Source organism: Chlamydotis macqueenii, chromosome 3 (assembly GCF_036417535.1).
Source record: "Chlamydotis macqueenii isolate bChlMac1 chromosome 3, bChlMac1.mat, whole genome shotgun sequence".
Lineage (NCBI taxonomy): Eukaryota > Metazoa > Chordata > Aves > Otidiformes > Otididae > Chlamydotis > Chlamydotis macqueenii.
Genome location: NC_141558.1, coordinates 79,739,292 through 79,751,739, shown reverse-complemented (window position 1 = coordinate 79,751,739; position 12,448 = coordinate 79,739,292).

Sequence of the window (12,448 nt, the reverse complement as noted above, 5' to 3'; positions counted from 1 at the left end):
TTAAAATTCCCCTCATATCACAAGACGGGTGCCTATCTCAGTAATCTGCTGATGAATCTAATCTCTTCCTGTTGTTCCCATTGCAAAAATGTTTACCAAACTTCAAAACTAAGGCAAACTACTTTAGATTATAGCAGAGTGCCACCTAGTGCTAAGCAGGTTTGAATTCAAAAGGTGTGCTCTTATCTGTAAGACCTTATTGACCAAAAATTCATTCTTCAATCGTACTGGCAGTATAATGTACTCTCTCTGACAGGGTGCAAGGAAAGCATATGAAATAACAGAGGGGAAGATTATAAAAGAGCCTGAACTCATTATGTTCTTTGTAACGTTGACAAGGCTCTGCCATGAACGAAGCCCTGTACATCTAGGTGAGCACATTTAAACTGTAAAACATGCTCTAGATTTTAGCACATAACATGATGTATGCAAATAGAAGAAGAAAACGTGTCAAAAAATATGCTCAAACTACTCTAGAAATGCCGAAGAATGAGAGGGGGAAGTAACGTTTATATCAAATTTTGCTTTATGGGATTTTATGTTTTCCCACTGAGAGAAAATCTAAATCCCCTGCTGAAGTGAGCATGTCACACAGGGCCTGGAACATCTTCTGTATTTCAGATGAAAGACACCTACTGACCACAGCAAACATCAGCTGAAATCTTTATATGCCACACAGCTCCCTGAAGAGATACGAGGTAAAAACTCTGCTTGTGGGCTCTGAGAATAGCCAAGACATGAACAGAGATGAGAGATGCAGAAGTTTTCAACTCCCTAAATGCTTTTACTGATGTTCCAAGGGAGATTTTAGGCTGACAGAGGGTGGGGGCAGGAAGAAGTTCTCTGACAGCTCAAACAGAGATTAAGTATTTCCTAGTATTAAGCTAAGGGAAGCATTTCCCTGGCTAGAACAATCTTCCCATGCTACAGACGTTCTTCTCTAAGACCAACAAAGGAAAAATTGAGAAATGTCAAATTAAAAAAAAATAATTTCTTAAACTTTCAACACACCCAACAACAGGTGTTTTGTAAAACAATATTTCCCAGAAAATGATACCGAGACTACAGAAACCTTCATCCCCTCTCTTGCTGAGCACTACACGTGGTTATGAACAACTGGCTCACACAGACTGTCGGGGTGGAGCACAGATATTCCCAGGAAAACATAGTCTGAGGTAAAGTCTATTTGCTGCTCAGTGCTGTCTTCTTCCTTGGGTGTGTTTGAGAGAAAGCTGAGATTAATTGACATTTATTATGAAAAACACAGACTATCTTTAGGCTAGAAGAAATGGGCAGAGCCGATCAAGAAATAATTCAATTAATTATTCTGAATTATTATTCTGATTCTTGTCTCATCCTGTTCAGTGCTTTCAGACTGCAGCAAAGCCACAAAATACTACTTTCACTGTCCGTGTTTGGAGCCTGTTATAATTTACAAGTATGGACTGCAGCACAGAAGTTATCAAATTCTTCCATTTTAGAGAACAAACAAGATTTCATAGCTGCCTAGTAAATGTTTCCAAATATGGCAAATATATCCTTGCAGTTGGAGAAATTAACATGATTCATGAGTTGCTTTTTCTTTTCTTTTTTTTCAGTTAAAACCAGTCGAGTTTGAGAGGGATGAAACACAAAGGTGTAGCAATTTGAACCTTTTGTCTGCTGTGCAACCACTGCATGAACAAAGGCAACCTGAACTGCTTTGCTCGTGTTGCAGCCAAAACTCTTCCGGTCTGACCCAAAAGTCTTATCCTGAAAGAGGAGAGGTGCCACCTTGCTGAGACTATGCCTATTTGTAGCCGCTGTTACCACAGTGGAAGAATCTGGTGCAAGTCCAGCAGCACATTAGCAGGCAGGGCGTGGAGATGCCTCTGCAGGCTAGCAGCCTTGGGAAGACTTGCTCATGACCACCCTTTTAAAGCATCAAGCTGGTCCCTCTACACACCTTCCCACTCCCCCAAAGCTCGGGACGGGTGGCTCCAGCTTGCAGAAGCGTTGCACACTTGCATAGTTTCATACTGCACTATACATGACAGAGCTCAGATCCTACTGGTAAATGAATGTGACTTGGTTTTTTAAGTCTTAAAAAGCAGAATGTCCCTCCCTCAAAATCTAAAATAGTAATCAAGACAAAATTGAACTGTGGCTGTTTCCATTTATTAAAAAAAAAAAACCAAAAACAAAACAAACAAAAAAAAAACAGAGAGGGATGCACTCCCACTCCCTTCTCAGCAGTATCGCAGCATTCCCCAGAGAGTTGGTATCTTTCATTAACCTCAGCATCCCACCATCCAGCATGCAGCAAGAAACAAAACCTCCACAGCTGGCTCAGCTCTCTGGTCCTGCAGCCTTTCTTGCTTGAGACAGAGAGAGGATTAACTCCATCCTGCTTAGAACAACTAGCAAAAAGCTCCCTTTCCTCTTACAGGATGCCCAGACAGAGGCTAAGGGAAGTGCTGCTGTCCCTCACGTTTCCCATTTTACTGAGCAGGGTTTTCTCGTGCTGCGTGGAACGAACCTGCTCCAGCCCAAGTACAAGCAGTGCAACATGTTCTTTCCTGATGTAAGTTCCTGGCCCACATGCTAGCTTGCCAGGGAGAAATTTGTGCACCTTTGCAAGTAAATATCATCAGCACAACACTTATTTTTATATGTTTTAAAACATACTATTAAATAATATTTATCTTTATATAAATATATCTATATTTCTGGCAGAGCACACCTCAGTTTTACGGAATTGAGATGCCCTTGTTCTACACGCAGGGAAGCTGAGACACAGGGTGAAGACCTTTGGTGAAAGCTTCCCTGTTGAGTTGGGAGCAGCACTCTGACACCTCGAGCCTCCACCCGAGGCATCTCCACCCACTGCAGCTCTCCCCACCGGCGCACCTGAGGCGCCATTTGCACAAGGTCAGCCGCCTTGCTTAAGCCGGGACTCCAGTTTAACACGAGGTCAGATATCTACCCAGAACTCTGGTCTAAAAGACTGCTCTCTGTTGAGAAGCTGCTGTCCCAACCATGGACTTTGAACCCAACCCAGCAATCAACGAGGAGCCCTGTCTTACAAAACCACGCAGACAAAACAAAGAGGCTGATCCCGACCGGCCTGCGTGATACCCTCCAGTGGAATCCTCCTCTTTGGGTTTTTGCATTTGAATCACTCCGAGCGAAACGCAATGCTCAGCTGTAAAATATTTTCTTTTTGGCAGCTCACAATCTTGTTCCAAAGGCACATGTGAAATACATTCCTGGGTAATCTTGGAGTGAAGTGGGCCAGATGGTAGCAGTCAGATGTGACCCAGTTCTTAAGCTCTCATATTTTCAAAGATGTGTGCTTAAAAGCCTCGTGCTTCTCTCCCACAGCATATTTCAGACCGGGTTTTTGAGGCAGTCGCAGGCATGTACAGAACTGTCACCTTTTGGCACCCTGTGTCCTGGGGACAAGGAGCTGTGCACGACTGTAACCGAACAAGTCATCCCATCACAGTTCTCATTCTGTTTCCCCTGGACTGAGGGGATATCAGGCAGCCTCCCCATTTAAGAAGGGCAAGGGAGCGGAAATACTTTCTTCAGGCTTTACTGAAGGGAAACAGATAAAAGAGGGACAGGGGTGGAAACTGGTTCCAGTTGTTATATCAGCTGGAGGGGAGGGAATGGCTTTCAAAATGGCCATAGAGCATTTTAGCTTACGGTTTGGTCTTGTTTTTTCTCAGAAAGACTTCAAAATGCCCGATTCTTGTTCAATTAAACATGTATGCGAGCCCTCCCCTCCTTCTGGAGGGTTTACTTTTTGTTCTTATTTTGTTTTCACGTATCTGGCACAGGCATCTGAGTCATATCCCTAGTGTCTAAATGTTTCAACATTCATTGCAGTATTGCAGAGCTCAGGGTAAGCCCACATAGCCAACGCTGGAAAACCCATCACAGCAGGAGGGCCACCTCCCAGAGCAGGGGAAGGAAAACCCCTGCCGGCCCAGAGGGCAACTGGAGCCGGCCGGTGCCAGAGCAGTGGGAGGACGGTCCCTGGCCCCACTCTCTGCAGGACTCTTCACCCTCCTGGCAGCAGTTGTAGGATGGCAGGTCAGATTTAACATGTGTATGCAGACAGACCTCTCTGTAAGACTTGACCTTTTCGGTGCTGTTCTTTCGGACAGCATATTAGTACTCAGTCATCGCTACCTCACATAATCATGGTCCCTTCATAAAAACAGACCCAATCATTCGCTACCAAGTCTGTCTGTCCCAGCTTAGGAGTGTCAGAGTGAGAGTTGCTGGTTAAATGGCTTATCTCCCCACCAAGAGAGTTCAGCGAACAACTCAATACATGCATCCCTCCAAGGGCCTCAGCTGAAAATTTTAAAGGTGCAGCATGCTAAGAAGAAAACAAAACCAATGTTCAAAGGCTACCCAGAGCCTGCCATGGCAAGCATGCCTTGGGAAGGTCTAGATTTTGGATTTGGTAGGAAATGAGATGTCACCGAGCAGATCAGAGCCCGTACATATCCTTTCCTGTGCATGCAGCCTCACACCAGCATGGCCCTCCCTGCTGGGGCTTCCCCCCGCCAGCCAGCGGCACCACCCTCACAGTCCAGCCTCCTCCAGAGCTGGTGCAAACCATCACGGCTTCACAGAGGCACACAGACATATGGGTACCTCACTTGGGTTAGGAGGTCTGCTTCCTCCTTTGGAGAAAAAGCTGAAAGCAAGCAACTTGTGCATTAGAAACACAACATACACAGAAAATTTCAAATCTAATACAAGCATTTGGTTCCATATTGTGGATTATCAGATCGAGCAGCTGAATTTAATTAAATTAAGTTCAGCCTTCCTGACAGCAGCCTTTCTAAATGTTCTTGAGAGGCAAACTCCTATTTCCCCCATGCACAGAGTCTGCTCTGGTGAAAAAGAGAAACACACACCTTTTTGGCCACTGCCCAGACTAGAGATCCTGGTGATTGATACCATTCACCATGTGATCAAAGTTTTGGTAGAGAGATTTAATAATTAGTTTCTACCTGCAGCAAAGAGAAATACCCACATGTTCTGCAAGTAAATGAGACAGTAAAAATAAGCAACATGAAAAATACATCCAGAACAGGGTATACTTTTGGGAAACATTCCCAAAGTTGAAAAGCAACTGTGCATCACTGTTTAGATTCAGTCTTACCATAAGGCTACACAGAGTCAACTTAGCTAATTACAGCTATAACAAAGGTACTGTAAATTAATCAAATATTGCATCAAAAAAGGGAAAAATTAAAAAAAAAAAATCTGAAATGTCTGTAGAAATTTCTGCAACTCTGTAGAGTTTCCCAAGCTATACACTAACTTCAACATCAGAAATAAAACAGTCTCATTGCATATCCTCCTGTCTTCATTTGGTATAGGAGTTTTACAGTTCTAAGTTGGGAGGTAAGAGCATCTTTCCACCCAAGCAGATTTTCCACCTGCTGGTAAGAAAGGTAGCAACACAGCTGGATAACAATCCAGCTCTAATTTATACTGAGGTAGTGGTCAGAAATTATTCTAGTGCCCTAGAAAAAAAAAAAGTACTAAAAAAAAAATAGTTAAAAATAATTAGCAACAAAAATCCTTTAGGAAAGTCTGCTTTGTAACTAGTTTTGACAGACTATTGCACAACATACTTCCTTTTCTCTACTAGAATATAAAAGACCCTTTTAAAAGGTCAAATTCTTGTCATTTAGAGAATAGGACTTACAAAACCACCGTCTAGCCTGCAATGTGCTGCAGTGGTGAGCACACTCCTTGGCTAAGAAAAGCAGGATGACCCTCCCATGCAAATCCCCTTTTGCAGCTTTCTCCTTTCTTTCAGTATTCAGATTACTCAAGAAACATATCCTTATTTCCTAGAATACATTCACTACTGAACTAACTCAGCTACCTATACCAGTGTTTGGAGACCGTTTGTCTGTTGTGTTTAAGAAGATTCAGAACCCCTTCTTTTGTTGAATCAGTCATATGAGACCACCTATTTCCTTCCTGTAATCAACTCTCAGTCACCTTTCCATTCAAAGCTTAAATTTATACCGGTGAAATTTCTTCTTAGTGCTAGCTTAGAATTTGCCTGGTGTAAAATTTCCCTCCCCTAAAGAAGCTTATTGTGGTACTCTGTGACAAAATGCAAGGTGGATGCAACATTTACAGCAGTGTGACTGTTCCAGGTCAATATTCATTAGACATCATTCAGGTGTGTAATCTCAGTCAAGATACACTTTTTTACTTTTAGTTTTTAAAAATGTGGCAGCAGGACCGGCTAAATTTTAAAGGCATCAAATAATTCAGAGCAAACAAAATATTCAGCAACTTCATGATAAGGGAAGGATTTTTTTTTTTTTTTCTCCAAATGAACATCAACAAAAAGTCACAAGTTCCTATGCAGCATGACCAGTCATGAGGCAAGAATTGCTATTGTCTTCACGAGAGTCAAGGAAAAACAAGTATCTGTGTTACTCAGCCAAAGCAACTGCTAAAGGCAAACAAGTCTAATTATCATGTCTACATACCTGTACGAAAAATGGTATGCTGGTATGCCTTTACTGCACTTGGCTTTTGTTTGTCATTACTACATGGAATTGGCTTTTCCTCTCTACTGTATTCAGTCATGGTGCAGCCTTCACTACTATAATGTTTTGTCAAATCATCAGCAGTGGATTGACTTGTTTTCAGTCACAGGAGAAAACAATGGTGCATTTTATTACTGTTTAAGTGCAGCTCTGCCCTGAAAATTACTCTGAACTGGAACTCCTTGAGAACTACCAGGGCTAAACACCATGGAGAGCCTTTGAACATTTAAAGGAAGAAGGGAAAACAAACAAACCAGGTTAACGATTACAAAAGAGCTGCATGTTGGGCTGATCAAAAACTTGCCCATTCTTTTGCACACATGATTTTAATTCCTCACATTTCATGCACATTTCATTAAATACATATTTTACAGAGACACGGCACAACAGATGTGCAGCAAGAACATGTGCACAGAGCACAGTACCCCCAGGCCAAGTACTCTGTACGTACAACTTCATGCGGATGTACCTAGCCTAAAACTCGGGAGCCGATTCCCGTGATTGACAGCAAGACAAGTCTAGAGAAATGTTTTCAATTCAGCAAAAAGCTGGACTGTCAAGTAAGCCATTTATGGCAGCTCTCCCCATCTGCAGCCCTCATCACTATGCACGAAAGTCCTTTCTGCTCTTTACTGTAGGGTTGTGATTTATTCCCACAGGGTGATACTGGGGAGATAGCACAGGCAGTGGGGAGATATTGTGGTTGGCAATAACTCAGGACCCAAAAATGGGATACAGCCCATGGTTTCCCTAGTTCTTTCCTTACAACAGAGCTAAACCAGAATGTCTTTCATGCTATTTGTGACATTGGTCAGGCTCCAAAGTGATGGGGAGAATGCAGGAATAAGCTTTCCAGTCAAACCTACAGCAGATTTTGCGACAATGCATTCCTTTGCCTATTTCCAGTCAAACAAATTTAAATCAGTGAAAGACTGAAGAAGAAAAAAGTAAAAATCAAAGCAGTGAGAACACTGCATATAACAGCCTCTTTCCCCTCCTCTCTGAGAAATTCATGGATTGCAATAGCCTGCGTGCTTCTGCTAAACTAGAAACACTCCAGGAGAAAGTAATCTGAGGAACAGAAACTGCTCCAGGAATATCACATGGGCTGGTAACGCTGATGTGCCATAACACAGTGCTCACCAAAACAGGGTGGCCTTCACGGTGCTCCGTGAGCTGCTGGGGGCTGGAGAGCCCTGAGAAGCTCCCTCCCACTGACCCCTTAAATTATATGCATTTATGTACATACACAACCAACCCTGTTTAGTCTGTAACTGCAACATCAGTGTAGGACAACTTTGTCTTGACAGTTGAAGTCTTACCCAAAATCTCCAGAAGACAGAAGGCCTGTGCAAGTTGCAGCTGTTCCCCTCTTTGATGGTTAGGGAGATAGAGTCTGATTTAATTGCTGGAAATAACCTGGAAGGTCATCATGGTCGTAAGAGAGAAAAAACATTTTGAAACATTATGTATAACTGTGGGGAAAAAAAAAATAAATCTATCAGAGCAAGAGACGTACTTGTGGAAAGACGTTTCAGAGGCACAGCTCTAGGAAGGCCTCCGAGAGTAACCTGGAAGACAATTATTTGAGGAGGAGTTGTTTGGTCCCCCCCCCCGGGAATTATCGAGTCTAATTCAAAATACTCCAATATAAGCAGTACTTCATGTGTACATACACACACAAAATATAATGTAAACAGATCTGTATGGTCCTGGTAAAGGCTGGAACAGACACCTGTCCTGAAAACCCCCTCCTAGGTATGCTTTTTTGAAAGTTTGAAATGCTTCACATCTGTTTCCCTTCTAGCTGGCAGAAAATCCACAGGATTGCGTATCTCCTGATTTCTGAATCAATCTAAAAAATGCATTGCTACTTTTGACATAAGAAACGCAGCTTTGCGGGCTCAATTGACATTTAATTTTCCACTTGCCAAACTTGGGACAAATGTGATCCTTTCAAGCACCCTGTGTATACTACAGCCATTGCACGCTGAACATTCATGACAAAACTCTGTTTAGCGTTAGCAAATGTTGGATACCTGTGTGTGTGGGCAGGACGTTGATTGCTTTCTCCAATCTTAATTTGGCTTTGTCCAATTCTTCAAGGAAAAATTCTAACCAACACAATGCTGAAATCAAGGTTTTCCGCTGAAGTTCTGCCTAAGGTAGAATCTGCAGCGTCGGTAGATGCTGTGCCCACCCACAGCAGGGGTGCCCCTCATATCCACCTCTGGGCCGCAAGCAGGATAGCACAAGCCAGTTTGGCACACAGTTACCTCTGCACACACACCACTTTTTTCGCTATCAAATTGAAAACTTTTTTTTTTTGTCTGCCTTACTGAAGCAAAAGGCTTTAGCTGTTGGTGGGTTGGTTTGTTTGTTTTCCTGAGCTATGAGGTGAGCCTCCAGGCCTCTCTCATGTAGCAATAACACCAAGTTTGTTCCAAGTTCCTTTTACCTAGGACAGAAATAGGTTTTTAAGTTCTCAGTTCTACTGCCGGTGTTCACATGACACCAGAAACACTCATTTATATAATATAAAGTACTAGGAATTTTTGTACTTGCATACTAGATAGCTATTGAAGCTGTATGGTTTGTCTGGTACAGATGGCTTATGATTTTCCTTCTCTATGTCTTTCCTCTATGCAGTTATAGATGCATAGGAAAGTGTGAATGGACTTAAGAGAGATTAAAAGGAAAAATTGTTTCCAGTGCAAGGACTGATCTCTTATTTGAGAGCTGTGGGAGGGGAAAAAAGGGAACAGACACACACAGAGACACTAACTGGAGTGACAAGACAGTGTGTTTAAAGGAAGCTGAAATAAATTCTGAAGAAACATTAAAAGCAAATGTCACCTCTTGTTTTTAGCCTGGGAAGGCAATGATGTACACAGGACGAGGAACGGGCTGCGTGTCAGGGGAGATTCAGAGCAAGGTCAACTTGCAAAACAAGTGATGCATGACAGAAACCTCAAACTGCTGAAATATCCCGCAAGAGGCAACAGAACATCTCAAGAGCTATCTGGAGCAATTACTTGGCTCACCATACAAAAGCATGTTCTATAAATAGTAACTTAAAGGCACTTTATCAAAAAATAAAGCTGGGACAATATAACCGACTATAATTCAGACAGAATTTATAGAAAGTGGTTTTTACAGCAGTCCCAAAGAACAAACGAAGCGTGGTGGTTACTGGAGAGGAAAATAACATGATCGACACAGAGGACACAGCAGAGTCTGCTATCAGGGTATGGACCTTGCTGGCTCTGCAGGAGATCAAACGTCTGTCGAGAGCTGGGAAGCATCCAGAGGTCCCCTTCAGAAGGGACTGAGCTGTAAAACCCACCAGTTAGATCACAAGGACGCACGTATCCCTTGAAGATGTAGATTCTTTCCAGATTTTGGGTTGTTAGAAGAACTTCTTGGAACAAAACAAGTTTTCTAGAATTGTTTATTAGAAATACAACCCAGCCAAAATCTCCATGAACTTAGTGTTTCTCAAAACCAGCCAGTACTTCTAACAGAAGAAGTGGAAGCTCTTGTAGGTTTTAGCATACAGACAAAACCTAACAGAGGAAAACTGGGGGAAGGGGCAGGGAAAAAAAGTTAATTTAAAAAAAAATATATATATTTTTAATTATCTAGTGATAATGTTGCTTTCTTTCCTTAAAATTGGTTTAGTCATTTTGACGCAGTGCCTTAAATACAGTATCAGCAGGTTTTTGTTTTCTCTCGTTCCTTTTTCAATGGCAACAGAACTCCATCCACTGGAGTCTCTCCTCAACCAGGCATTTCATACCTCCTCCCCCCAGTGCTCCTGTAACATGCTCAGCCATGCCAGGAGGCAGCCAAGCTTCCCAGTTTTAAGTTTTCCTCTCTTTATAAAGAGGAATCTGAGGCCTATACTCAGTTTAAGAGAGCTGAGCAAGTTTAAGGTAACGAAGTTAGACCTCTGAAGGGGCCTTTCATTTATCTGAGCGTCCTGCATTTGTGAAGTATCACTTAGGGAACTTCAGCCTTCAGAGGACGCATCAGGAGCTTCCGCTTAGCCCATCCTGATGGAGGTGGACAGCTGGACCCGCACCCAAGAGGCTACTGGGGACCTAATCTAGGAAAACCAGCTCTGGAACAACTGCCGTCCCACCACTGCACCTCTTCTCCCAGTCTTCTCGCCTTGCTGTTCTGCTGGGAACGCCTTTTTTGCCTGTGCTCCTAAACCCTTTTTAATTCACCACAGCGTGAAGTCATCCACGTTTCTCTTTCAAACAAAAACCAAATGGCCTTGAGCAGCTGTATGTGTTTGATGCTTGCATATATGTATGCACACAAAGACACCACCACGTACATTAAATACATTAAAACGTGTACACTGCCCAGTCTTCTGAATTCTATAATCCTACTGTAAGCAGTTTTTCATTTTCTGTTGATTAAAGTATTAGTACATAAAACATCTGTCAGAAATAAAGATTAGGCAATGGGCTCAGACTTGCTCAGAAGGAAAGCAAACAAGCAGCACAAATATCGCACAAATAAAATCCACCTCATGTAATATTAATCCTTTCATTTCAAGGAACCAACATTTTATTGGCATGAGGTAGCGGAAAGGAGAATTTGTTGTTTGCCTGGCTCTGGCCTAGCTTAAATTTCACAAGGACGTTCTACTTATTTTTATCCTGATTCAAATGAAATCCTGCACCGAACTGAGGGAAGTATAAGGGGGTGTAACACACCTGATGGGGTGAAGCACAAAGTAGAAAATACAACATACTATTGAGTGTAGACTGCAATCAATGTAACAATCAAAATTTAATTTTTGCCTTATTTTCAGAGACAAAGCCAGAATCTATGCATTCCAAGAATAAAAAAAAAAAAAAAAAAAAAAAAAAAAAAAGAAAAAGAGGCTGGAATGCGATGTGCATCATGTACAAAAACTAGCACTTGTTATATCCAATAGGAATTACAGTAAGATCAAACCTAAGAAATGCTTCATTCATCATTACCCATCCATGTCCCCAGCCTCTTCCTCACCTATCCTAGAACGTCTATGGGGAGGAAAAACCCCAAAGTTTTCGGTCATATCCTGAAAAGTCCCCTTTATATTTAAAATTCAATTAATATCACTTTGCATGACATGCACCCAACATGGCCACACAGTGAAAGAATCCATAAGCCTCTCATTTTGTAACATTCAAGTACAGTGGAACCTAAACAAATATTTTAATGCAGAATTTGAATGTAAAGTTTCAATCATGTAAAATGGAATGTCATGAGACTTAGACTTTAATGCTTCAGGGGAGCATCCACCCTGAACTTCAGCTCCATGTAACAAATACCATCACTGCAGCTACCCAAGTTGGCAGCAGATGCTGCTGTCCCAAAGAGGGGGCACTTGGAGCCGTATCCTGCCTCCACACTGAGGGAAGATCACAGAAGATCAGCTTACCTGCTCTTCAGGAAGACTCCTGCCTTATTGAGCATTGCAGGAGAAGCAGTAGCAAAAGCTCTGAGCTGAATTTGGAGAGAAAGGGAGCAGAGCCTAGAAAAGCACACAAATGCACAGCTGCCCCCAGGGCAAAGTGGTAGGTGATGCTGCAGGTGTGCTGGAAAGACCACAGCATGACCTTAGGACATCTGCTTGTTGCTCAAGTTGGAACAGCAGCACTCTGACAATTTGGTGGAAAAGAGTCATTGAGGTTTCCAGTCAAATTCAGGGGGAGTCAGTGATTTTTTATTTTTTTTTTTCCTTTAAGCGAGGATAAACATGAGGTATTTGCCTATCTTGCAGGTTTCTTTCTTCTATCTCCCACCCTCCCCTTTTGTGAAGGGAAGAAACCAGCTGCAAGAAATGGAGGTGACTCAAAGGC